This window comes from Coturnix japonica, chromosome 4, assembly GCF_001577835.2.
Source record: "Coturnix japonica isolate 7356 chromosome 4, Coturnix japonica 2.1, whole genome shotgun sequence".
Lineage (NCBI taxonomy): Eukaryota > Metazoa > Chordata > Aves > Galliformes > Phasianidae > Coturnix > Coturnix japonica.
Window position 1 is genome coordinate 9,439,712 of NC_029519.1, and position 25,395 is coordinate 9,465,106.

Genomic DNA, 25,395 nt, shown 5'->3' on the forward strand with positions numbered 1-25,395 from the left:
GTAAAGATGGACAGTCACTCCGCTTGCCTTGCTGTCACCCCTCTGATGCAGCCCAGGATACTGTTGGCCTTCTAGGCTGCAAGCATGCATTGCTGGCTCATGTTGTTTTTTTCATCTACCAGGACACCCAGGTCTTTCTTGGTAGGGTTGCTCTCAAGGAGCTCTTCTAACAGTCTATATATATCTGGGATTTCCCTGACCCAGGTGCAACACCTTGCTCTTGGATTTGTTAAAATACTAGTTTCAGCTTTTCAAATATGATGGAGTCTGACTTGGCAACCACATCAGCCTGCTCTTTCAGAACCCCGGGATGCTTGTTGTCCAGTCCCTTGGCTTTTACACATTCATTCTCTTAGGTGATCTCTTTGCTTTGCTCAGATTTTGCTGCCCTAACTCCCATCTAGATGTCGAGGAACATGAGAGGCATGGGCAGCTTGATTGCCAGTGAAGAATGAGACAAAGAATTCATTGAGTACCTCAGCCTTCTCCATGTCTGTTGAAGTCAGTTCTCCCTTCTCATTTATCAGAGAGGGTATGCTCTCCTTTGCCTGTCTGTTCTGACCAGTAAATGTTCCCATCTGCTGTATGATCAGACTAATTTTTCTGCATATCAGCCTATCTATTAAAACAATCATTTTGGAAAAGGACACATTCCTATCTATTGCTTCCTTGAATTTGCTGCATACATTCTCTGTAGTGTTTGTAAAATAACAGATACTCATCTGTTAGTTACAAGAAAACACTGCTTGGCTATTCTGGGAATTCACATTCAAGCTGCTTACTTGCTTCATGGATTTTTAGTGAGCCTGATTTACCCAGCATCAGTAATTGGAAAGGACATAGCAGTACCTAGCAGCTTTGTACGATTTGAGATACTGAATTTATAGCTGATTTGGTGAGAAAGCCAGATGAAAATTCCAGGATCAAGGGATAATGTAATTTATTGAATTGTAGAAATAGTTATTAGTTCTAGAATTAAATCCATTTATTCTATATTAGCTGTTTTGGTGTAATGTTATTAACTTACGTGAAATGCAGTAGTTGCATTTTAAATGCAACTGAGGTAAAGAAAAACTAAATCAATTGCATCAGTGTGTGTGTGTGCGTGTATGTATATGCATATGTATATCCATGATCATTTCCGTCAATAATTCAAATCCCAGAAATATCCAAAGCTTTGCAGAAGTTTAGTAGAGACAAATGGAAGGAGATATTTTTAATTCATATCCATATTCCCTCCATAAAGTAGGTTTACCCTAATCTCTGTGATTAATATCCTGCTGTATTGTGTCTGAGAGAAATAACATTGACATTGATCAGTTTAAAAATGCATGTTGCTTCCTCTGTACTTAATCTTTATGGCAAGCTTTCCTCAGATAAATAAATAAGAAGAAAGTAAAGGCAAAAGAAGGACAGCTACTACGCACACTAAGCTGTTTAAAGGCCCAGGATGATTTGAGAAGTATTTTGTTTTGCTTGTTTATTTGTTTGCCTATCATAACATTTTTGATGAGTGGAGTGTTATGATTTGGTCAGTTGACAACCTGATTCTCCATGTCCTCTATGGTGCCTTGTTCTTGCTGTTACTGTTGTTAGAGAGTCAGGAGCTACATTCTGCATGCACAGCTCCTGGACAGTTTATGCAGAATTTTTTTGAATATATAAGACCTCAGTGGCTCACAAATTGCCTTAAAAGACAAGCTGTGTTGAGCTATGTTCTTATCAACATATGTCTTATACAAGCAAGTTAAATAATGTCCTAATTTATCTACTGCAACCCTATTCTCGGTCATTTGCTGAGTAAGTTATTTATAAAGAAGTAGGCTATAACCTTTCCTCTTGACCTGTGTACCTCCAGGGTATTTGATCTGTCTTCCTAGAAAGTCACCTCACTTTCTGAATTCCTCTAGTAAACTGAAGGTTGGGAAATACTGCATATTAATTGCATCCCAAAATGTTTCTCATCTTTGCTTTTTTTTTTTTTTTTCCCTGTATTTTTTCCTCTTTTAATTTTACTTTTCCTTCTTGTATTCATGGGACTTTGATCTTAAAAAGCAAGAAGCCTCCTCATATGCTTTGTTAATTATAAATTATATCCACATCTGAAAATATTCACAAACAGGCTATCAATTATATTACAATATTTATGTATGTGGGTATTAGTCTATCGAGGGACCCATATTGCTTTTTGAGCAAGAAATCAAGCTGGACTCAAATCTCACTTGACGATAGTTTATCAAGATGGAAAAATAACATTTCCTTAAACTGAGACATAATATTTGGCAGAGATTGGAAAGAAAGAAAAAAAAAAAAAAAAGAGAGAGAGAGAAATCAACCAAATAAAAATATCAAACGAGCTTCTGAAGTCTTTTTCAATGAAGAGACCAACTTCTCAAAACCAGAAACTTCTTGTAGGAATTTCCACTGGGATTTTTTTTTTTTTTAATATAAGGATGGATTTCTAGCCATGTGTGAGCTGTGAGTGAAAGAACAGGAGCTTGAGCCCTACACCTAACACAGAATTCAGCACAAACATTACACGTGACAGGTCTTGAATCAATACAGGGTAGATGGAGAGTGTCAGCCAGGAAAACATTTCTGGATGTGGTAGGTCCATGAACATTTTGTGATTGAGAAATCTGTTTTGGAGTATTAAATTTGATCTACCAGTGGAGGGCTAGGCCCAATACTTCTCAGTCTTTTCTTCTGCATGAACAGCCCTGGATCTCTCAGTCTTTCCTCATAGGGGAGTTGCTTCAGACCTTTAATCATCTTTGCAGCCCTCCACCTGTTTATTCCTCTAAAAAGAAATATATCTAATTTCTTGCCAGTTACTGTGATTATCTTGAAGTCATGTTGTATTTTCTCTTGGAAGAGGGCATTCTGAATTTTCTTGGGTCATACGGGAAAACAAAAGGAAGGGCATAAAGAGGTTTAAAGAATTGAAGTGGCAAAGTAGCACTGGTAAAATAAATGAGCTAGGGCTGAAATTAATACACGAGTAGCTGCTTCTCTTATCTCTTGAAGGTTGTCACTGATGATAGATCCCTTACTAAGCCCTAAAATTAAATCACTCTCCATTTGACTCTCCTCCTTTTGTCTGATGTCATGTTAGAGGTTACATTCATTAGATAGCTTGTTTTTATTTCATTTATGAAAGGAAGTTGGGAGTTGTGACCTTTTCATTTAAATTTCATATTTAGTTTGGTGGCTTATTATGAGCTGGCAGAAAGCACCATGATAATTTCCCAGCATCTCGATCACACCTGGCGGCCCTATTTCACAGCAAAATAATGGCAAAAGTCTGTAAAGTAGTGAGAACAATCAAAATTTGTTCAGTACATTTACTATGGTTCTTAGGCATTTACTCTTTTCTCAACTGAGTGATGTTTCCCTTCGTATTCTACAAAGCAACCTCATATCCACAGATTCAGTAGTCCACCAGTGTTAGTAGCTGAACTGATCTGTGTTATTCTACCTGCTTGGTAAGGTAGTATTTAAGCACCTTTAGCTATGGCTATTCATGCTGACATTTAAGTTTTCAGTTCTGATTGTTTTAGTACATAGTTTTAAAGACTTTCAGATGAGACAAATAAAAAGAAATTGTTTAGCATAGTGTAGCACAGATTTAATTATAAATTTACAAATTAATGTGCGGAAAATGAAACATTCACATTTAAGCATGTCAAACAACAGCCTTTATCAACTAAAATACTGAAGTGAGAAAAGAACTTGCCATTTACTGGTTTTAGTGAAAGTGATCATTTCTTTTGCCCACTTGGGTTTGTTGCTTTGGCAACTTAGCTCACTACCTGGTGCAATTCTGATTATTTTGTACTTTATTTTTCATGAAAATGTTTCCAAGATGATTCATGAGCCTTTCGTTTTCACTGATTAACCATTAGTCTGAAAGTGTAAAGGTAAATTCAAGTGAAGTCTAGCGGAAAAAAGTACCCTATCACAGTTGTCTTATAGTTTTTCCCAGTGTGATCCTGATCATGTCAATTTGTAGCAAAGGCTGCATTGAAATTGCCATATCAAGTAAGCTATAAGTACAACACATTAGGTTGTCAAGCATCATGCATAAAAGATTTTCAACAGATGCCATCCTGCTTAGTCTTCCTGAAAAGAAAATCATGATTTCATGCTAAAGAAACAAGACTAGATTAAATCTCTTATGTTTCCCTGGAGGGGCACCATTTTGTGTGTTGAAATATAACCAACGGAGGCTCCTGTATCATCAAAGGCAGATCTGCTGACCATGGGGATGCTATCTGTACCTTCCAGGGCAGAGTGATCACACTGAAAACAGTGAGACAAGATACTAGTAGAATCTGTGAACAGAGTGATTTCATTCTATAATGTCTGTGAAGCCTTCTGGTGGCATTTCTCTATGTCAGAAGGAGACTCTGGAATGCAGTGCTAGTGGGAGAATGTGCAAGTAAACTTTGCAGAACAATTTTTCCAAGTGGGGCATCTGCAAGGGAAGCTTTGGACTAGAGTAACTCTGAAAACCTTCAAAGAGTTTGTTGAGCCTGAGACCTGTGCATTTAAAGGCATGAGTATCTAGAGCATTAAGTAAAGCTGTCAACTCTATAAGGACTGTAATCTGACCTCTGAAAAGGAAAGGAGTAGGGCTGTGTCCCCAGAATTTTGTACTCTGACAGTCTAAGTCATGCTGACATAGTAGAGCAAGTAGAGCATTGCTTCTAAGAAGACCATAAACTGTGCAATAAAATAAATTACAGTAGGCTAGATTTTCACAGCTGCATGTACAAACAGAGCATCACAGTTATGCCAGTTCCAGCTGAGATAAAATCTTTTGGGAAAGAGCAGAGTGCTAATACAGGACATGTTTTTATAGCAACAAATTGCAGTCTGCTAATTAGGGACACCTGAAGATATTCTCCAGGAAGTGTCAGCGGGTAGAAAAGGAGAAAGTTTAGGAAGTAATTGTAGAGCAGACATTTTTGCCAAATGTGGACAAACTAAAGAAAGATGATTGTTGGAAGTGAGTTGTCCAAGGATATCTCTTCTTGTTGTGCATTAAGATTTTCCTCTGTAAAATTTGTCCCACTCTGGCCTGTAACAACATACTTAAACCATAAGTAATTGTTGTAGAGTGTAGAAATACTGCCTGCTAGCAGTATTGCACCACAGCAAGGCTGCTGACAATGGTATACTAAATACTTCATTTTCAGCTTGAATCATTGGGTTAAGCACCATATGGATAGGAAGGAAAGTGCTTTGCACTAATCATTTTGGTGAACTTAACAACCAGCTTATAACTAAGAGAAACAGAGAAAAAAAAATACTGCAGGGAAATAAAGGGACTTCAGGTATTCATTGTCAAAAAAGATAGAGTGACATTTCCTATCTGTCTCCCTCTTGGGAAGGATTAGAGGGAGATAGAGAAAGGTTTTAGCATTCCTTCAGCTTGAATAATTAAAAAGAAAGGAAAAGGATCTTCTCTGAGCTGTTAAAAATATTTTCTAGATTCTTCATTTTCAGTGGTGTTGAGTCTGGCATTTTCCTGGGAGATGAGACCATATCCTGTATGTAATATAATCATTCATTGCGAGGGGAGTCCCCAAAATGCCACTGCTGACAGAAATGCTTCCTCTTCTTGTGACCTATATTTCACTTTAGCACTATAATAAGCATAGTTTTGGGCCTGGAAATGCTTGCATACCTCGTGGGTAGGAGTATGCACAGTGGTTTCACTGTTTTCCTTGTGACTGTTCTTAAAAGTTAAGTTACTTATGCAAATGATTGAAAGCTCACTGTTTGGGAATCAGTTATCACACTGTAATGAGTAACTAACCTGCTTACTTCATCATCTTCTGATATTTGAGTACTTTTCTAGAATCACGACACTGTAAAGGGCATAAGCATATATTATGCTTGTGTGATTTTTGATGAAAAAAAGTTAGAGGATTCTCTGTTTAGAAGTAATGATGTTTCTCAAGAGTTTATTTAAACGTGGAAAGGATACTTGAGGATTTTCTGGGAAAAGTAGCATTGGGGAATATAGTTGGTCAATAAATGAAATGGCTGATGTACTTTGGTGGTATGTTAAAAATTAATTAAATTAAATAAGACTCATTTGTCTTCTACCATCTGCTATTTCATTTTCTTTCAAAGTCTTCTGCTGTATGGGGAAAAAAAGAAAGAAAGAAAAAATGTACCTCATCTAATCCTTTTCATTTTATAATCTCAGATGTTTGGCTTGCTGCATTGCTTTGATCTGGGATGCAATCTTATTTTTGACCTATAGGGTCTTTTGAGTTTTCATAATTCTGACTTGTAAAGGGTTTGATTTAAATGCATGTTCTGGGTAGGATGCCTGAACCCCAGAGTCTTTTGTGTTTAACAAGATTCAAAGCACAGTAAACTGGCATATGTCTCTCTTTCAAAGTGCTCTGTGTAGTTGCTTGTAATCAAGGCCATCTGTCATTTAATGCATGCCAAGTACCAGCTGCAACTGTGGCATTGGTTCAGTAGCCTTCAGTTCAGTACCTGCTGTGGATAGCTTTGGAGATATATATGAGGTCAGAGTTGGGATTAGCAGTCATGAAATACAGAAGGGGTGAAAAACAGAATCTTTCAGGAAGTCCTTTTTTTGACAGCTCTGTCATTAGGGAGACACTCAAGAAGCCCATGTCATGAAGGGTCAAAATCTTCATCATGAAGGTGTGGAGCTTTGCAGAGCTTTGACAACTACCACGCATGTTCAGAGTGCCGGCTTGGCTACAAGTTGTGCAGAGTTTGTTTCACTTCTTTCTCATGACAAACAATTCAGTCAGCATCACAGACATTTATATTATCTAATAACAAAAAGAAATTGCTTCAACTTGCAAAATAAGTTGTAAAGGGTCTTATCACACATCACAAATTATGCAGCCCTTGTGATGTTTTACATGATTTTCTCAGAACAAATGTCTGTGTATCCCAGAGAGTTCTCTCAGCTGGAGTTGGCAGCAATTTTTGACTGCTAGTTTTCTTTTTATAAATATCCATTTTTTCACCAGACCTTGGGTAAAAGCATACTAGAGATGGAAAAAGGATACTCTCAAAAGCTTATAGCCCAGCTCTCCAGCCTGTCCAGGTCTTGCGGAATGGCAGCACAGTTTCAGGCGTGTCAGCCAATCCTCCCAACTTTGTATCATCAGCAAACTTGCTGAGGGTGGCCACTATACCCTTCTCAAGGTCACTGATGAAGATGTTGAACCAGACCAGATCCTTCTCCACCTGAGGAACACTACTAGTTACAGGTCTCCAACCAGACTCTGCACCACCAGTGACAACCTTCTACATTCTGACAGTCAGCCAGTTCTCAGCCCACCTCACTGTCTACTCATCTATCCCACACTTCCTCTGCTTTGTTATAAGGATGTCGTGGGAGACAGTATCAAATGCCTTGCTGAAATCAAGGTAGACTACATCCACAGCTCTCCTCCCATCCACCCAGCCAGTGACAACATCATAGAAGGCTACCAAGTTGGTCAAAGAGTTGAGGGTCATGACTTCTTCTGAAAAGTAAATCTAGACTCCAGCAGGATCTGAGAGCAAGGTAGACAGGTATATCTTAAAGAAAAGAAATGATGAGGTTGCTTTTAGGTGAAAAAATTCAGAACTGTGAAATTTGTTTTTATGAATTCTGATTTATTGCTAATTTTAAAGACGTTCAGTAGTGACACTCAAGGTTTTCAAGATTTGCTGGAATACTTGGAATTAGCTTAGTATCTGAAGGTGTTTTGAATAGTGGCATTTTAAGTCCTTAATTTGAAGTTAGGTGCCAAGGACGTGGATACCTAATTGACCTAAATGGATTCAAAGTAATGTACCCACAGTATTTGATCCTGAATCTTGCCCTGTGACTTAATGAAGTGTTTAATTTCTGAGTTTTGTTGGACCACAGACACATAAATGATCATAACGTGATCTGTAGCAAACTGCCTGCTCTGTCAAGGAAAATTTAATGAAATATATTTTGAAAATAATGATGATTAGACCTATCTCCTGTGCAATCTTTTACAGGGTACCTCTCCTAGTGGTTCCTACTGAGCTAAAGAACATATTTAATTTTATGTTGTGTGTATCATTTGATACTCCAAAGCAGCTATTTGTATCTATATCTTTATGTGTCCAGTAAAAAATCAGAAAAATATGTTAAGCACAGTAAGATGAATTCAAGCAGCTTGCTATGGAAATGCAGCACTTTGGTTAGATATAAATAGTCCTGTAACATTATTAATAGATATAGAGTTGTCTGGCTTCCCAGTTTGCATTTTTTCTCTAACAGTGGTAAAATGCAGGTGAAGTGTTTGTTTTTTTTTTATGGAATGAGTGTTCTTTAAAACTGGGTATATCTTTGCCTAAGTGGCTCTGGAATAATGCATATTACATCATATATAAGAGTCTGATTCAAAGCCTATTGGAATACAGGTTTTATACACAACTCTGTATTCTGTTAGAAGTATATTTGTCTATTTAATCCATCTATCATTCCAGACTGTGTGGTGCAGAGAGGTGAGACAGAAATCTTAGTTTCCATTTTCCATTTCCTCCTTTTCCAACAGTTACTTTTACATTTATTGATTAGATTAAAGAGTATTTGTGATGGAGTAAAATCTTAAAGGCAATTATTTCCATAAGATTTGAGGAATATCAGTTAGATCCCTATGGATAGGATGACCTCACGCCTATTAGTAATGGCCAGACAGTGTATACCTGCTGGTGGTTAAATGATTCAACTTGTCTGGGGTGATACCCACAGTAGTTGATGAATATAGGTGGAGTTTCTAACAAACAAAGGTTTATATTTCACTTAATGCCCTTGTTTAGGCATATGTAAGATGCTTTAAATGTATCTATTTCTCTCCATTGAGAATCCTATTTCTCTCCATTGTGAGAGAAATACTCATACCTATGGGTCTTATCTGTTTTAAAGAATTTTGAGGTAGCTGTTACATCTAAATGAATTCTGATATCAGGAAGTTAAAATATATTATGTCAAAAAAAAAAGTCTGTATTAGAATTGTATACCATCAAATGCATTTTAATGTGTTAGTATGGAGTATGGCAATGAAATACTCAAAACCTGCTGCATCAGAACACTTGGATACGGGAAGAAGGGCAGGATGATCTAATGTGTCATCCTAGTCTTTAAACGTTATTATAAAAGATAACTGCATAAACACAGCACTGAATGAAATGTAGTTTTTAAGATTAAAGGAGTGCAGTGAAGGATGTAGCTACTCTATCACAGATTATTCATAAACACTTTGAGTCAACTAATTTTTCACCCTTCAAGAGTGTAATATTCATCACTAATAGCCTGAAATTTTCAATATATTGCAACTAAGTTGCTCTTCTGCAACTTACCACTATGTATCTCAGTCCTTGTGCCTGAACAGTTCTTTCCTCCATACTTACCTTAGGATGCAATCATAACATTTTATTAGCTTTTCCTTAACAAAGGAAGATCATCTGCTAGTAAAAGACTGTTGTAAATAGGGATTATCAGCTTTACCAGACTCAGCAGAATCCTAGGACATTTCTGGAGGCTTTGAGCTTCTTGACTTTGTCCATCCAAATTGACTTGGATAGCTGCCTTATGCTTTGAATATGCCATGGTTTCTTCCCTCCAGAGAACTAGGACAATCCTGTAGAATTCCTCGTAGCTGTGAAACCAGCAATTTTGTATACTCTAATCTCTGAGTTTACAGTGTTTAAGTTTCATCAGATCCAGTATAATTTTCTTTTCTGTTTGTTTTCAACTTCCCTCCTGCTCCCCATCCAAAGCACCTCTTAAAATGCACTGTTGAAATGAACAGGTACCATATGAAATGCTGATGCTTTTTGAATATATATGACCTATTATCTTCATTTTAAGTAAAGAGGATAATATGAAGATTCCAGCTGGTTGGATCACTCAAAAAGCAAAATGACTGCAATTTAACATGAAAGAAAATGCTTTGGCATTCTTGGAACTATAACTATGATGTTATACAGCAAGCTATTGTGATGGCACATTGCACTGATAGACAGGTAATCAAACAGTGAATACATATGATAATTGAACCTCCCTCAAGCATAGTGCAAAGGCAAGTAGACCTCATGCAGTTTTCCTTAAAATTAAAAAAAAAAAAAAATGAAAAAAAAGAACCACTGATATTGAATACTTGGCATGCTTACTTTGCTTATTTTGTACAGTAATCTTTTTTAATGCATTGATTTTTAAAAAGTTTCAACCAACCTCTAAGCTGCTTGGAAGCACGTTGCAGAAATTTGGTACTGAAATGTTCACTTCATCTGGGTAAAACTTTTGTCATGTAGGACTTACCAGGTTTTAAGGCAAGAAACGTTCCATTATTTGAGGTTAACAACCCCGAGGACAAAACCACAGTAGTGTGTGGCTGAAAATATGCAAGTTACTTAACGTTATAAAATGTACTTGAAACTTAATATTGCAACTGCTTCTCAGGGCTACTTTTTTTCCTAATAATGATAAGTCTCTTTCTGTAAATGTTAGTAGAGTTTAAAGCATAACAACCTATGAAGGGAATGACCAGGATTTTATAGCTGTGGCACTCCTAATTTTGTGACTGATTAATGACGTCCCTATATAGGAAGTGTTATGGTTAAGATGGATCTTTGTGGTGTTTTTTTCCTGAACTGGAAATTTTGGCCATTTACAGCTTGCTGATAATCATTTCCCAAATGATTTGAGAGGCTTTGAACTAACGTAATTGGATCCATAAACTACAGTTACATCAAAAACCTTTAAATGGATGATTTCAGTGGTGCTTGGGGATCTTGATTTACAGAGGCAGCAGTCATATCAGCAGCACTCTTTCTTGCAATGTAGGTTTCCTCTGTATCACCAGATAGATGTTGAGCTATCAGGGTCTATAATGTTGACCCTAGTATATTCTTTAATGGACTTGCCTGCCATTAGAAACCATGATCTGTAAAGGAAATCTGGTGCAAACCTTGAAGAGGATCTTTATTGATATAGTGCTCAGAAAAGGACATGTCATACCTCATTAGAGTCTCTTACCACTAAAATATTGTTTCATTGTAATTAGCAATACTCAAATGGATTAGATATGTTGGTTTCAGGAGTCTTACTCAATTTTTCTCCACTGCAAGTGTAAGAAATTCATCTGATCATGGATACAACTTCTTTTTTTTCTTTCTAGCCTAGGTTTAAAGTACTTCCATAAAATAAATATCCATCACTTACATGCCTATTCTTATATCCTGAGAGACCGTATCTTTTTCCCAAAGGATCACTGTCGGGATCTTCTTTATCATGTTCTTCTCCATTTTTGTTTCTGAATCTTGTTTGATGCCTCACATTTCTTCCGTCCTTAGCCCTAGGGATTTTTTCTTTTGTTATAGATGGAACAGGCTCAGCACATGTACAGAAATGTCTGATATATGTTCTAACACATGCACCTAGGTTTCATGGCCTGTCCATGCATCTTGTACACACAGCCTGAGATGCTATATTCAGCCTTCATAAAAGAAATTTCATAGCTAGTCAAGTAAAATGGATATTAGGGAGGAAAAGGTATGTCATCAGAAAGAGGGAGTATAAGCATTAGATAGGGAGGAAATCTGGATAGGATTTTAGTGCCTTCTGTATGTGGTATTGAACAGACTGCATTTCTTGGAAGCAGATTGTGAATCTCATTCCATGCATGCAGCTCCCAGGGGGTAAGATGCACATACCTGTGGGAGGGGAAAGTGGATATGAGTCTCAAACTGCAGCCAGAGGATTGAGGATCTTACAACATTTTTTGAACTCAGCTTATTATACCTTTTCAAAGACTGCCATGTTCCTTCAGTATGCCTTTTTTGTTTGTTTGTTCTAATGAAGATTTCAGGCTAAGGAATGATGAACAGAGATCAGGCTTACGGCCATGCTGGCAAAAGAAAATGTTGTAGAAAAAATGATAGTTCAGGCTTCTGGAAATGAGCTTATGTTTCCAACTGTATGAGAGCTGATCTGAGAATTGTGTATGACAAATTCTGCCAGAAAATATGCAGTATCTTTACTTGTTTTTAAAGCTGTACAGTGCAAATGAAAAGAAAGATAAAGCTCATTCAGATATAATGGGATGTACTATACTGAAATTTCTCCTGGAGGAAAAGGAAAAATGTTTTTATTTAGTTATATTTTCAAAATATATATACACACACACACAATATATTCATATTTATGCTTATAAAGCAAACAAATGTTATGATTTGTGTAATTCACTTCCAGGTACAAGATATCTGTGAATGTTGAATCTAGTTGTAGGTGCAAGTTATTCTTTTCCATTTTATCACACACAAGATCTTTATGTTCTTCCTCCTCAATCATCACTCCACAAGAGTGGAGTTTTGTTTTTAGAAGGAAAGTTATTGTATAATTTGGGAAATATTCATTGAAAATAAATTCCCATACCATTCTGTTTGTTAGAAAATAGTTGAAAACAAAAAATTTGAAAGCATCAGCTGATTTTCCTACATGTTCTTTCAGTTTCAAGAGATGTCCTTACCTTACCTTTTCCACTTCAATATTTTCTCACCTATAATTTTTTCAATACTTTCCATACATATTAGTTATTTAATGATCAAGTTAGAATAAAATGGGAAGAAAATAATACAAAACAAGGAAAACAAATATTACCAATGCTAACTGTCCTGTCTCAAAGAGTTGAATAATTTGTAGTGATCAACATAATGCATAACACCTTGTAGAAGAAAGAAGCAGTGGACAAGTCCTTTGGGATTTATATCCCCCTTCTTACTGGGGATATAAAGAAACCTGTGTGGCTTGTTTTTTTCAGTCTCTCATTCTTAAACATCTTTCTAAATAGGAAAGACTGCAGTTCTAAAGGATTGGAACAATTCTGATAAGAGGACCAAAAGAAATATTTATTGCAGAGAACTGCAGAAAAGCATACTAGAATTGAAAGCAAGGGGACAAATAAGTATGACAAAGATGCAGCCACAAAACATTGTTAATTATGATGCAAATGCCTTTACTTTCTGCCAAGACTCTGAAATGCACTACAGAAATAATAAAAAGGAATAAATATTCTGTGAGGTTTGCAAGATTCCTTCCTTTTTCCTGTCTCTGAATATGTCTTCCAAAATAGATTCAAAATTTTTTTAAATATAAAGGTTGTGTCTGAAAGGCAGAGATAAACCTTGCTCTAATAATAGGACAGACTGTACTCTCTTTCTCTTTTTCCTTTGCTGGTATGATTTTTGCTCTTCTTGCTGCCCTGTAAATGTGAGGTGCAGGTATACTGTGAGAAGAATGGTCTTCATAATTTAATTATAAAACCATATAGAAATTCACTTAAATTGGGTGCAAGCTTCATTGAAATCATTATCTGACAGTTTACCACAACTTGAAAAACAATCAGCTGTTAGTCCAGAAGGCTGAACTATAAGTATACTTTGTTGGAATGCTGTTTTCCTTCTAGTAGATCAACTTCTTTGTTTCCTTAAACACATGAAATATTGCTTTTTTTATAACACACGAAACCTAAATGTAGGCAGTGTGGCCCTCCTGTACAAAGCAGGCAACCCACCAGACTTGTCACTGAACTGAGAGGGCAGTACTCAACACGAGATCACCTACTTCTTGTAACAAGGTGACTGTAACACCAATTTCCTGATCTATCAGTACTGATCTGACCTAATGGCAACCTAAGCCTCTGTCAGGATGCTATGTCTTGCAATTTCATAGCAGCTTACAGGCACTTAAAAAAGGAGAGTAACATAAATAGGGAGGAGAGGGAAATGTGTTGCTTCAGTATTTTGTTGGTTGTTTTCCAGAAAATGCTTACTCTGCTCAGGATTGACATGTGTCTGCTCTGACACCATGTGCAGCGCCTTGCTTCATGGCAACTCATGGGGCTTTATGGCGTAGTTAGTCTTTAACTACAGAGGCCACAGTGAAGTATCCCTGGGTGAGGCTACAATCCATTAGCTATGAAAGAAAATCTCTGAATGGTGTAGTAGAAATGTATGCATCCATCACTGCTATTTTTAATCTTTTAAATATGTAGTCAGTACTTCCTGCTGCTGCTGCACTATTATTAATTCTGCAACATGGCCAAACCAGCATGGCTGTATTTGGATGTAAGCACTTATCTTCAAAACACAGAGAGAAATCTCTCTCAGACGTGCAGTGCTTTTGAAAAGTCCACTGCCTGTAGTCATAGCTGAACTTTTGTTGTTGATAGGTAACCTCAGGCAACCTGTTGACCAGAATGACTGCTTTTTGTGCACCTCAAAGTTGGAGACAGAGGAGACCATGTTAACATAAACATTACTTCATTTTACTCCACTATTAAAAATTTTGCAAAAAATCTATAAGAGAACTAAAAAAAACCAGAACCAAATTTAGTGCTGAGCAATAGGGTCTTTGTAAACAGCATCCAGAAATCTTTAGAATCGTTTTTCAGCTAGAACATCATTACTAAGCGATACTGGCTTTAATTAGCAACTCTCGATTGTTTGTTCAAAAAATAGAAATTGAGTGGTATGTTTTTGTCTTGAAAAAAATGGTGATTTTTTCCGCTGTTGAATGAGTAATTGAGGTTGGGACCTTGCTGTCACATTGAAAATTTTCAACATCTGTGTCTGCCTTGTAACAGTTTCCTGAAAAATATATGGCAATGTATGTAAATGAGCTCCAGTCAAAAGCTTCACTTACAACTTATGCTCCTTTAGTATGAAGGATACTCGTTTCAGTGTCTTTAAATAATATTCATGCCATTAAGAATTATAAAGGGAATGAACATCCATATTATTTAAATTGTTGTGTTTTTCTCTGCTGTGCCTCTGTGGGAGTGTTAAGTGCCACACAAGAGCTATAATTGAGAAATCCCCAGCTCTCTGTGACTCTGATTGCTATTATAATTGGAATAATTTGCATTTTTATGAAGATAACATTCTGTCTTCAGGCATCCATGACAGTGCTTGATGTTTTGAAGATCATTTGGAAATATACATAGAAATCATTTGTTTTTAGCAGAATGACTTTTAACTTGCAAGCCAAAAGCAAATTGTTTGGGGCCAAAGGAAATAAGAGTCTAAAGTATCTGAAGAAGGAGCTATTGGTAAATAATATCTCCAGAAATTGGCTCCTACTTGACTGCCTGGCTATACAAAGACACTTTAACCAAAACCTACTCGGTGACACAGGCACAGTGAGAACATTCTTATATAATTCCAAAAAATGAAATTAATGTTAGGGTTAGAACATCCTATAACAGCAGGCCTCTTTATCTCTCCATTTTCACTGCAAATGCCTGTTTTAGAACTTGCAGCATTTTTTTTTTTTTTTTTCATTTTGGGAGCCTGAGGCTCTGACTGTGTGGCCTCTAGCTTGTTCGAATACATGATTAATCCCTGGCACACCTGAATCAATGAATAAGTGGTACCACATTGTAACTGCCATTCTGTATTATCAAGAATATTATTTTTTAAGAAAGCAGACTGATAAGGCAGAGGCTCCGATACCCTGCTCACCTTCACTGCATTAGTAGAGCTATGTTTTGTTCTGCAGTTAGACTACGCTGACTGAACTTGTGCAAAAAAATATTGTTTGTAATTAAGAGTTCAAGTATGGTCTCCCTTATCCTGCTAAATGCAAGCATATGAATACGTATGATGGAAATTAATATGTAAATGAAAAATACACCTCTATTACTAATGTTGAGCAGAAATTAATGGGAAGTCTTGTGGAATTTTTCTGTTTCAAAATGGAAAATACTTACCACTCTCAGAAATACCAGAGTCCAAACAACCAATGCAGGTCAGCTGGCACTTATCTAGTATCTTTCAAGCTACTGCTGGAGACCTAAGGAATGTTCAGATATGCCCACTGATCTCAGATTCTCTCTGAGCTGCAATCATTCAGTACTGAATCGTTTATCCACTGATGGTCTTTCAACCATCAGCTGATGGTGGATTCAGAAATATTCAGGTGAAATAATTTTTCATTTATAATTCTGGAAATACCACTTGAGCACTTAATTCTGTGCCCTGATAAAAGAAGCTAAGACCTCAGCCCTTTAGTAAGACTTTCATTTCTAGAACTTACTACGTTTTTTATAAATGAAATATCTGTGTCCCAAGTGGGTATTTTAATAATACTACTTTGATCAGTGTAACTTATGAATATACAGATACTGAGTTAAATTTATCTGCAGTGCCCAAATGCTGCTTCCTGATACTTTTATTGCATTTAATGACTCTTCAACAGTGTTAAGTTTGTCCTTCTTCAAAACAAAGAGTGGCCTAAAATACAGTAGTCAATGTCTGATGCTCACTGCAGTGTTCTGATATAAAAGGCACTTCACTTTCTAAGTGGAGTTTGTGATCTCTTCTAGTATTTAAAAGCAAGCAAATTAGCTGAAGGAAAAGGACCAGCAGTAGCAGATAATTTTAATAAGAAATATTAGTGTTTCATAGTGTTTCTACACATATAAATTAAAGGTTTCCTAAACGAATACTGACACAAACTGCTATGAGTTTTACGAAGGTGCAGTCTGGTTATTTTACAGTTCTTTCTTGCACAGTTACTGATTTTGCAATGGCGGATTGTGGAACCTTATAATGATTTGACTGAATTTCAGTTGGTCTTTCTAGGCCTCTTTTACATTCTTTCACAGTAAAACTATTGTGCTATGGACATAATCTACCACCTTTTAAGATCACAGCTAAGCTATAAAATGCCCATTCTGCTGTAGAGCATAGCATTTTAAAATGCTTCTGATTTTACTAGCTCTTTTCTGATATCGTGTTTATCCTCCCGTATCTCAGCGATGCTATAAATGGTGACATTGTTTTATATGGCAACTCCAAGTCATCACTTTTCTTACAGGAATTGAACTGGATCCAAGATAACATCATTACTATTCTTCAGAGGCATTGTCAGGAACATGCCAACTTCACAGCTCTTTGTAGCACTGTTCAGTTACCTGGTGTCAAAACAGAGGGTTGTTTTTTTAAAAAATACCTGGATCATTAAGAATCACAAGGGATCACAACTCTGTCCCCCACAGCTATGTAGCATTCTCTAGTCCTGTTTGCATTTGTGCCTCTGTGGGTGATGTCACTGCACTCTTGTGACATAATGCTGCTCTGCTGCATAGTATGAAGCACTGCAATAAAAATAGATGTACAAGGAAAGAAGTACCAATTTGGGAGAGTCCTTCTTTAGAACAGATCCTTGTGCTGTTAATTCAGCTAAGCACTTGAGGATGTGTCTGGGTCACCCAGTTCTGGGATGTTCAGAAATTGCTGTGTAGCACCTACAAACAGGTTTATGTCAGATGCATTTGGTCATCTGCTATTGACTGCTACTCCATATGGATCCTTAGCATTACAGGTATTGATCTTATTCTGTAACTGTTGCTGAATGAAAAGTCTCAGACACATTTTTAGCAGGAACACAGAAATGCTGACATCTTTTTCTCCTTTCTTGACTGCTCCATGTATTATGTTGCTAATAGATGCTTCTTCTGAATTTCAGACAGTAAACATAATTACCACATTCTCTCTTTTGCCTGTCTGCCTTCCCTTCTGACAGCTTCTAAGTCTCTTTGAAGGAAGGCTTGTCTGCATACCCAATCCTGTGCCTGTATACGGAATAGCAGCACATGTAGATCTCCTGGGTGCAATAGAAAGGATTAAGAAGAGACTATACACACTCATTCTCCTATTCCTCCAGTGTGTTCTTCATCTAACTATTTTACTACACGCTCAACATATTTGTAGCTCATGTCTCTGTAACAGATGAATGTACTGTAAGCAGACAGAAAGAAAGCAGCTATTAAAATTGGCTTGAATTCCACTTGAATTGAATTTTCTTGCTGGTCAAAAAGCACCGTTCCAAATCTGAACAGCAACAACAAGTATTTCTAAGTATCATCTATTCCTGAATGAGGACTTTGAAGGAAAAATAGGAAGAATTGAGATTTAGAAACTTCCTTACAAAGAGAAGACAAAATAAAGGAGGAAAAGAATTCCATCTGAGACTTAGAGCTCAGTTGTGCTGATAAAATGCAATCTTTCCTATGTGCATCTTCTTTAAGATCTTCAGTTTATGGGATTTAAAGGAGCTCAGTACCTTATAAGCTGTTTTGAAAATGCCACTTCCCCTACGGTTTGAATAGCTTAATGGGCTGGGTTATATAAGAAAATTAATTGGCAGAAGTGGCACTGTCTGAGAAAATATCCACATCTTCGTGTATTATATTGCTCCCACAGTATTCGCAACAGTGATTTGGTTTTAAATAGTGTCAACTGGAAGATGTTAGAAAAATACTTTAGTGAGTGTTGTAGATTTAAAAATATGAGGAAAAGAATTTCTGTGGGCATTGTGGACATTGTATAAGCGTGAGTTGCCTCCTGAGAAGCTTGGACATCAGCTGTGAATTTGAAAAGAAACTGTAGGTTGTTCCTGTGTAGATAAAGCTGTATGTCAGCCCTTCCTGCATCTTATTTCATTCTTATTGTTGTTTTAGGATACTCAATCTCTAAAATTAATGAGTGGATCTCGGTCACTAAAATGCTTGTAATACTTTGAAATTTGCCTTGAATTACGTGACTGTAATTCCCATCAAAGTAAAGACTACTGTTGACATTTAAAGCTTGCAAAGAGAGAAAGAAGGGATGGTTAGTCTCCCTAGGAGCTTCTTTGGGATATCTTTATTGTTACTCTTAGTCTTTCTAAGAAGCTTTTGTTCACCCCAAAATTACAGACTTCAGAGAAAGAAACTGCTTAATTTCTTGTAAGCTGAATTCTGTCCTGGACTTTCAAACCATAATAAGGCTTTTCTTATAAATTATAACATTTTATATGTATGGTAAGAGCAGAAAAGAGAGCATCGTGATGCCTTGATGTACTAGTAGATTCTGCAGTGTACTTGATCCAACCATTGTTTTCTACCCCTTACTTAAATGAAACTTCAACTTACAATTTAATTGACCAACTCTTAAAAAGCACTAAAGGAAACTCAATTTATGCCAATTAACCCAACAAGCTTATTATAATGTTTCAACAATACTGCCTTTTATTTAAACTGCACTGACAGGCAGTAGTACCTCATGGGGAGCAGGCAGCATGCTTGCTGACTGCAGACAGACATTATAGCATTGCATTACAATATGCTAATAGCTGAACTGTCTCCACAGCATTAGAGAAAATAAATTATGATTCAGCTATATCTCCTTTCTTGCTCCTCTTTCCTTGGTGAAATACGTAAGTTAGCTCCTCTTTTATTATCCTTTGTGAAGTTGATTTTTGGCTTTTCTTTTTTGTCTCTTGGTGGGCAGAATGGGATGGCAGTTTTTATCGCTGCTATAAGCAGATGTTTCTTAGCTGACAAAACAACCTTGTTCAGTGAAAACAAAGCGAATCTGTGTTTGATGTAAGTTCCCATGACAAGTAATTTTTTAAAAGTACTCTTATGTAATGTCCCTTAGCTGTGTTATTAATAGTACCGATTGATTTAGCAAAAAGAAACTAGATGTTTTTCATCTAAATAGAAATCTTCCTTCCTCAGCATCTATTTCATTAATGTTCAACTACCTGAAGATAACATTTAGTGCCATTTACAGTCTGCTGCTCTGATCCCCTAACCCCTAGGTGGTTCTAAAATGCCTTCTATTTGTTTCTATGAAAACTACAACTTATACAAAGGGTACAGCAACACTATTTGATAGAGCAAACACTCAGATACAAGGCATTATTTTTCGACATCATCATGATCATTATTACCTATGCATTTTCAGATGAACAAGAGCTTGTATCGACACCAGCAGAGGTGACCACTGTCACTGACAACACTGCTGAAACACATCACCCATTGCCTCACTTGTGTAATATCTTTGACCTCCATAAACGTTCAACATTCAATGAAGGTCAATGGGTGCTATTTTTTTCCACACAGAGGAATTAAATTCCACCTCTTTGCTTCATATGCCCTTCCATGTCAGACGCCATTCTGTTTGGCTGCCCCTGAACTGCCATCTGTCATACAGCAACAACATGTAATGGGATATTGGTGGGAAGGTTCAACTTCTGCTGCCATAACATCAACATCCACCTATGACACTGTGGGACAGCATAATAAAATAGGAGGTATTGATTTCAGAGCAGCCCTCATAGAGAGATGGGATTTAGTTATTTAGATATTTATTTAGACACTTAGTTTTCACTAGTTTTATAAGACTTTTCTCAATCCCTAAACCTTTTCCTCTAAGAAAAGGAGTTGCTAGTAAGTGTAAATGTGTAACTTCTATGTCTCTGAAAAGTTTCTTCAGTAGTTGCTTTGTCATCTCTTCTGTTTCTTTTGTTTTAGGTATGTAAGGTGTATATACTAGTCAATCAGGCTGATACATGATTTGAGTGAAGGCAGTCTAAACCAAAACTATTTAATATTTGCAGCAGAATACTGAACAGATAGCAGCTTCCATAAACTAGCAGCTCTTCTACTGTGTGTATGTATCAATGTTAAGTCTCGCACCCATTGAAGATCAGAACATGTTCAGTGGCCCAGATCAATCTAAGCACAGTTTATTTTGAAGAGGTGCCACTGTGTCTCCTTTCTCAGCATAACAGAACAGTTGGCAATCTTTCCAGTGACATAAAGAGATCTTTTGAAGCCCAATACACCTACATAAACTCTTAATGTCTTTGACTTCAAGGAATTATGCTAGAATGGAGAACAAAGTTCATGCAGTTTCATAATCTTTCCCTCTGATTCCTGTTGCTCCAGAACAATTCTAATTCTGATACATTTTGTCAACTTGCACGCTTGTGTGTTATCCCAAACAAAGGGAAAACAGCATACTTTATGATGACATCTAGAAAACGTCATGGGGTTTTCTTGCTAGCGATCACATTCCAGTGCTCACTGAAACTCCAGTCAACACATTCCACTCTTTCCCAGCCTAAAGTCATCAAACTTTAATACAGCAGCATATTTCCCAGAAAGAATATTATGTCCAAATATCTAATTTTAATTAAAAATTGAAGAGCTGGATTCAAAAATTCAGATTAAAGAAACTGCAGGCTGATATGATAGTCAATAAGAAAAGTAATTTACTAAAATTAGTTAATGCTCTGTACATATTCATTTCTAGCGATGGATTCTAAATGTGGCAGAGCACTCACAGAAAGGGAATCATCAGTACAATAGATAATAACCATCTCCCATTGAGACTGAGGATTTTTTCCATTTGGACTTGAAACTGCCATTTGGGGACAACTCCGGCTAAATTCAAAATATTCCACCTTCAAGCAGTGAAAGTCATACCTATATTTATTATATTATTTATTTTTGTGTTGCTGCATCCTGGAGTGCTATCTAGAGTGGTTGTAAATAATATATTGGGCAAGTTAAAAAGAGAACATTAGAGGGGAAAAGAGAAATTAAGAGCTGTAGGCAAAAAAAGAAGGAAAGGACATGTTCAGAAATGAGTTACAGTGTCAATGAGGTGGAAAGAAAGAGGGAGGCCACTTTCGCATAGCACAACAGGGTAAGAAGGAATGAGCTACCAGCAGTAAGAGATCTTGTATGGCAATGCTGACAAAATGGTGCTGAAAACGTGGAATAAAATGGAGGATACAGACAGAGATTAGCAGTGATGGGAGTAAGAGAAACACTGTAGAGAATGTTTGAAAAAATAAAAGGTTAAAATTTAAAGGAGATCTGTATTTTTCTGAGAATTTCTCTTTAAAGAACTGCTCTTATGAAACATCTATAAATGGGCTGAAGACAAATTCTGATCTGATTCTCACTTCTTCTCACAAATAAATTCTACTGAAACTCATAGAATTCTATATTTGCAAAATATAATAAATTGATCTGAAGTTTGTATGAAGCAAGTAGAACTAGTTTGAATTTACACTAATGAAACTGAGTCTGCAGTAATCTACTCATTTATTTATTAAGAAAAAGGAAACCAAACATCTAAAATTTTATTGATACTAGAAAGGGAATATATACAAAAACCAAATGTAAGCTCATTTAAATAAGCCTTTCATTGACATATATTCATTTATCTTCTACTTTCTGCCAGTTCAAAATGATTTTCTGGAAGCTTTTCTATAATGTTGATTAGAAATCTCAATGCATATGTTATTACGCAAATACTTGGACTGTCATGATAAGAGTGAGCTCTTCCCAACAAAGTGTTCCTGGTACTTTAGTTTTTCATCCTTGCATGGAAGGAGGAACCTGGGTGTCTGGAATAAATCATTTGACTTATGTTGTTCTATTGCTCTCACATACACTGGCAACATATAAGGTCAGTTCAGGATTTGCAGCAGTCTTGTTGCCTCACAGAAAAACATGGGTCTTGGTAGCTTAGCCAGTTCCTTCTATTAGTACAAATATGAGCTTTAAACCTACATATCAACTGTATGGCAACATGCTTTACAATTTTCTTTGAAGTATTGTAATTAACAACAAAGTAGTTCTTGTTAAAACTGACGTAACTCATTCAGCAGAGTGCAGTGATGTAGGCACATCTGTATATTTGCATACTAAAAAAATCTAAAAATACTTGTATAAAAGATAATAGGTGGCTTTTGAATACATGACCCAGTCCCAGCTTCAATTATATGTTTCAGCATAGAGTATTATGATCTTGCTTTTAGCTACATGTGTGTGACTGCTTAATTACAAAGTGAAGCTTTTAAACAAAGGGTCTGATTCTAGCTTTCACAGTGGGGAAAATTAGGATAATCACTGTTGTACAGAATGGAACTGAGCTGGTACACAAACTTCTTGAAGTAAGAACTTTGCTCAAATTTTGCTTAAATTATGCCTTACTTATTTCCCTGTAACTGAAAGAAAAATATGTTTAGATTAGGGAATGGAAGAATTGAGACTGACAAAATCAAACTGGCTTTTGAGATTTACTCTATTAATTTACTGGTTAGAATATGACTCTTGATTGCAGTGAACATATGCTAGCACAGCAGTAAGGCCTTTCAGTCTGTTATGTGAAATGAGATCATCTAAGTCAAAGTCTAAATTGTGTGTTCCTGTTTATTTAGTTTCTCTGAAGTGAAATTTGTTCCAAAAAGGGGGCAGAACTTTGCATTATACTTGATGCATAGCATACCTCAGTTGTTTGCTGCAAAATTAATACTATGTACAAATAAATGTGCTTGTAATTCATAGAACATTAATAGCATACAAAGGAAGAGAATGACTGAAGGAAAAAAAATAGCCTGTGTGAAGCTGGGATTGGACTCTGGCATTGGACTCATTGATTCTATAGGCAAATTCTAAGTCATTTGAGAGTCTGGAAAAGGAAGTGACTGTATTCACTTACCCTGATGCTCTGATTCCTGAGTTTCCCCAGTAGTAAAACAATTAATGATTTTGGAAATCATGCAGTTCTTATGTTGTTGCGTGTATTTCGTCTTGTCTTACTCAAGAAAAGACTATAAAAACTGCATAGTCTAAAAAAGGCTGATTAGTGTTCCCTCTGAAAAAAAATTGCTTCAGTATAAATGGGATTTATACTGAATTGGTACAATCAAATTTGTACAGAGTTGTTTCATTTCATAGAGTTTTTCAGTAAATTGATTCCTTGGTTTAAAAGATGCAAACCAATTATTGAATCTCTACTTGGTAACAGTGTCTGAATGATGTTATTATTATTATTTTATCTGAAATCATCTTATCTAAGCTTGTGTCTGTCAGAATGCACTCACATTGCCTAGTCCTGCAGGAGAGGTCCTAAGGATAGCTATAAACACAAGTCACTTTTTTTTCCTTATAACTACAAAATAAAGCATAACATAAATACTTAAATTATCTTTTTTATTTTTCCTTAATGTTTTATCTTTACACATCCATCTGTAAGGCATTCACTTTTAACTGTACTATCTGAGATTCTTTCATTATTTATGAATATCAGTGAACTGAGAGTGTATCTCAGAAGGAGGGAAGGGAATCGATATTCTAACATTTGAGGTACATCTTTCACATTCGAGGTTATAGTGGGTGACCTGCAGTAGATGATACACATGCATAATGCCTGGAAGCTTGGGACATTTTTTATTACCTGAGCTGCCATGAGAATGTGGGAGGTAACACTACTAGCTAGGGCCACCTACAACATGTAACACAGATATTGCTGAACTTCGGCCAGGGAGTATTCAAGTTGACCCTTGAAATAGCAGTGACTGAGAAATTTATGGAAGAGAAAAAATACAGGCTTCTATTCTACAATTCCCCATGACTTGTGAGGCCAAGATCTCATGGGTCTTTAGCCTATGAATTTTCTTTGACAAGAATCAGAATATTGGTGCTACGTGTGAAACCAGATGAGAGGTTTACTGCGAGTAAAAACTAAGAAGTCTCTCAGGAGCATCCAGAATGTTTCAGTCTGTCACTTCTGAAAACATCACTATTTTTATTCTTTGGATTGTCACTCTGAAAATCTGCAGCCTCACAGATCTACTTGAATATATTACTTGGAGAAATCAAGATAAAAAATGTGGGCCTACTCCAATTCCTTTGAAAGTCAGCATGAGTTTTTTCATTAACAGAAATGGACTTCAGATCAGGACCAAAAGATATTAGTATTAGTACTTAATTTTTTTATTTTTTTTTAAGTTTTCCCTTAGAGAGCCTTTTGAAGCAAACACTTTTGCTTGTGTTTAATTTTAAATATATGTGAGTCTTTAAGTCCTGTAGCTTGAACCCACTATACTTGCTATAATGTTTATTCATTTTTATTTGACAGCTTACTGAACTGGTAGAATTGTATGAGAAAAGTCTGATGTAGCTTACACTTGTATAGCAAGTGTTTAAGCATGCATTTGTGCCTATACTAATAGACCTAAAGCAGCACTTTTGAGGCTGATTTTGAATTTTCTCAGTACCAGAATTAGAAATATGTTGACACTTGAGATTATTGACAAAAAAGGGAGACAAAATAAAGTTCAAAAATGTTTAATCTGGGTAAAAGGAGGCTGAGGGGAGAACTTATTGCTCTCTTCCAATATCTGGAAGGCACTTACAGTGAGAGTGGGGTTGGTCTCTTCTCACTGGTGATAGGTAGAGGGTAAATGTCCTCAAGTTGCACCAGGGTAAGCCTAGGTTGTATAACAGGAAAAACTTTACAGAAGGGGATGTTAAGCACTGAAATAGGCTGCCCAGGGAGGTGGTTGAGTCACCATCCATGGATGTGTTCAAAAACAGTTTGGATGTGGTGGGGGACATGATTTAGTGGAGGGTTGTTAGTTACGGTAGCGTGGTTAGGTTGTGGTTGGACTTGTTGATCTTCTCTAACATGAGCAATTGTATGATTCTTGATTCTATGATAAAATACAGGTGACTA

At 36.5% G+C, this 25,395-nt stretch overlaps 1 long non-coding RNA gene across 1 annotated transcript in view; it reads right to left on the reverse strand.

The window, feature by feature from the left end:
• Positions 1-7,443: 7,443 nt before the first annotated feature.
• The window catches only part of LOC116653361, an 80,070-nt gene continuing 62,118 nt past the window's right edge, over positions 7,444-25,395 (reverse strand). The window contains exon 5 of the long non-coding RNA XR_004307003.1: positions 7,444-11,742. This is a non-coding gene — a long non-coding RNA (uncharacterized LOC116653361). The remainder of the gene's footprint in view (positions 11,743-25,395) is intronic.